The sequence below is a fragment of the Aplysia californica genome, unplaced genomic scaffold (genome assembly GCF_000002075.1).
Source record: "Aplysia californica isolate F4 #8 unplaced genomic scaffold, AplCal3.0 scaffold00264, whole genome shotgun sequence".
In the NCBI taxonomy this organism is placed as follows: Eukaryota; Metazoa; Mollusca; class Gastropoda; order Aplysiida; family Aplysiidae; genus Aplysia; species Aplysia californica.
This window is the reverse complement of record NW_004797534.1, coordinates 56501-60462: the sequence shown is the minus strand read 5'-3', so window position 1 is coordinate 60462 and position 3962 is coordinate 56501.

Sequence of the window (3962 nt, the reverse complement as noted above, 5' to 3'; positions counted from 1 at the left end):
AGAGAGAGAGAGAGGAAGGGGGGGGGGAGAGGTATACGACAATACACTGCCTACTATGCTCAAGGTTTGCTCCTGTTTCGTTAAGTAGGCCTACAGTTTAAAGTTGCTAAATAAAAAAGAAAGAAACAAAGGGGAAAAAAGGAAAAGGAAAGGAACTTCTGGCATGACGTTCGTCCATTCAACGGGACTTGATCAGCACAGCCCAGTGTCTTGCTGACCAAGGTAACGTCATGGGAAGGGTGCATAAACGCTAAGAGGGTTTAAAGTCACAAGCAACAACCGAGAATCTGTCCACTTATTTTGTTAGCCGAGCTACGCACATGCCTTGAATCTTAAATATTGACATAGGTTTGAAAGTCAAGAACTTTGGTCAGTACTGTCTCTGTTATATCTTTAACGACAATTTCTGCTGCAAACAACGGAGGTTTAGCTCTAGCCCCAACCCTGTTGTGCGTTTATTTCGTGTTCCGATGCAGTTCAAAGAAGTTACAACTCGCATTTTTTAAAAACACCTTTTCAACAGAAAGTCCACAGGTTGTCCGTACGACAACAGACACAGAAAACACAACTTGACAATTTTTAAATTCTTTTATTTTCCATTGTCTCTCACACCTTGAGTCCACTCAGCAGCAAATCATCTGCAAGATGTTCCAGTGTAGGGAGAATTTTTAGGGGAGAGGAAAAAAAAACCGTACACTTCAAGTACTCTGTATAATTTTTCCATAAAACGTTGTATATTACATTATGCATATTTTTTCTTTTCTCAACATTTAAAATTTGAATTCCTGCACACTAACTCTTCAGTACATGAAGCTGATACCACAGATTAAAAAACTGAAAAAAACCACCCCAACATTTTTTCAAAATTTTGGGCTCAGTACATCTGAACAGTTGGCTAATGAAAAAATATCACAGAAAGATTCAAACAAAAGGCAAGAGTTTTTCTTATATAAATATAGATCAAAGTGATAGGTATATATTTTTGACTGACATCTGATGAGCGGTTAGGTGCTTTGTTGTCACTTGCAGAAGACCTGGGTTCGACTCCTGCGTTGGGATAGTTTTTATTGAGCGTCTCAAGTCTTTCTGCTGGGACATTCGATCCCTCATAGCCGGGGTTGGCACTGACAGGCACGGTCGAAGTCCGCCCCCGGAATGATATCAGTTATGCCGATGGGGGTGCAAAAACACTTATAATAATATGGAACATTTCTAGAATAATATATCTTTGGAGATAAAATAATATAATAGTTCTCCTGTCTTTTCTTCAGGAACAGAGTATGGGACAGAACATTATATATAAATGGAACAATTAACTGTCAGTGCTGGCTGAAGAAAAATAAGAAAAAAAGCAGACATACACGCATACACCACACAAACGCACACATAATATAAGGCACATTAGCATGCACATAAAAAAAACCTCTCTCTCTCTCTCTCTCTCTCTCTCTCTCTCTCTCTCTCTCTCACACACACACACACACACACACACATACATGTACACACTCTCTCTTTTTCTCCCTCGGATCTCTCTCTCTCTCTCTCTCTCTCTCTCTCTCTCTCTCTCTCTCTCTCCGCTCCCATCTCAATGTATAAGTGAGAAAAGGGAATCGCACGCCATGACAAAGAAAAGAAAATTCTGATTACACTGGGCTTAGTCAGATGAAAAGACATTCAGCAAACTGTTTAGAAAAATGGCACAGAGAATTTAGGGAGGATATTAGATCACCGGGACAAATGTCATACAAAAAAATATCAGGCAAAAATACAGTAAAATGGAATTTTTTCAGCAGTCAGTAAATATTAATGATACATAATAGAATATATTGGAAAATTCAACAGGGTTAGTTTGTAAAAAAAAGCATACAGTTGAGCACGGATAACTCAAACACAGAGTACTGCAATTCAGTTAATAAATAGCTTGTACGGGGCACTACTCAGTGGTGACTATGTGTGCTGTGCTTCGCTTGTGCGTACCAGTACAAATATGTGTGGAAGACAGGGTGTGTAAGAAAGTGTGCGTTTATGGGTGTGCGTGCACATATTTGAGCATGAGTGAGTATATAGTGAAACACCAAACTAATGTGCCAGCATCTGGACAATAAAGATTTATCGTATCGTATCTTATCTTAACAAGAAGTCTTTCCCTGACTGAATAGTTAGATTTTTCTTTGTATTGGCAGCACAGTTTCTCAAAAACAAGCAAAAATGTGTCGAAAAGTTCATCTTGAAAATCCTGAAAAAGCATTTCCTCACAACTGTTTCGAATTCAAATCACATTATGCGCACAATGTGGAAAATAAACATACCCATTATCATCGAAAGTATCAGATTATACGAGTCCACCAGGATAACTACTTCAGAGTATGATATACACATACATGTATAATAATTATATTGTTCATATCGAGATGCATCATTGCACATTACCTGTTGTGTGGATAAGGCGTTAAAGCTTTCTTGAAACTAGTCATGTGAGGGTGAGTGTGGGTGTTGAGAGGTGGGGTGTGATCAAAAACAATGTGGCTCTGCATTGGGATGTAAGTTGTAAGGTGAATGTGTTTATGTAAGTGGGTATGTGTGTGTCTGAGTGTGTGTGTGTCTGAGTGTGTGTGTGTGTGTGTGTGTGTGTGTGTGTGTGTGTGTGTGTGTGTGTGTGACTGTGAGTGTGCGTGTAAGTGTGTATGTGATTGTGTGAGTGCATGCATATGTGTGTATGTGTATGTGCACGCGTGTATGCGTGTGTGTGTGTGTGTGTGTGTGTGTGTGTGTGTGTGTGTGTGTGTGTGTGTGTATGTGCACGCGTGTATGCGTGTGTGTATGTGTGTGTGTGTGCGTGTGTGTGTGTGTGTGTGTGTGTGTGTGTGTGTGTGTGTGTGTGTGTGTGTGTGCGTCTGTTTGAACATAAAGGTGTGTATCAGGAAGTACAGTGGAAACCTGATATAACAGAGACGACAAGACCAGAGGAAAGTCTTGTTATATCAGATCCCTGTTAAATCTGAAATGCAAGAGAAGTAATCCCTGTTATTACCGGATCCCTGTAATTACCGGGCCTGTTATATATGGTTTCCATTGTAATTACACAACAGGGGTGGGTGGCGTGCTTTGACCAGTGTTGGTTACATCGTTATGATCATGATCTGATATAAGAGAAATAAAAAAAAATCGGGCCCATCACCCCCAGTCTCTATTTAAAAGGTGCACGCATTATTAATCCTTTTATCCTTTTATCGATCCAGGGTACTTTTCATGACAGCAGTGATTTATTTTCATTTCTATACTACCGCAGCTTCTTGCCTTGATTTTCTGCAATACCTCTATCTTTTTTCGATATCATGATGTACTCAAATTGCGAGTATGTTGAATACATAACTTGTCAATCTCCGATGTGTTTGAGATATCCAAGCTCAGCTATAATCATAATATAGAACGATTAAAAAAAACAACAACCCACTTTATGCTTTTTATATATAATAAAATACTGTTAAAACAGAACATAATTTATGTAACTTTTTTTGCACATACTTACATGTACACACAGTTCTAGGCTCTTTACATAAGTCTACATAGGCCTACTACATTTTTACTACAAAGTCATAAACGAACACTATTGTTCTTACTGTGAAACATTAACCATCCGTACGCCAAGGGTCATTCTGTACTCCAGGGGTTGTATTCTTCACATTTTAGAATACTTCTAGCGCGAAAACCTCTTTGAAACTTTCAGTGTTTCTCAAAAAATCATTTAGACAGACTGCTTTGCAAAGAGCATGGATCGGATTGACGAGTAAATTACTTCTATGGAAAGTGGGAGCACAGAGTTCCCCACGTCGTGCGCATACAATAGTAAAACACGACTTACGGATAGGGTTAATCTTTGTACATAGGCAGACCCAGAGAAAATGACACAAACACTCACACACACACACATACACACACACACACACACACACACACACACA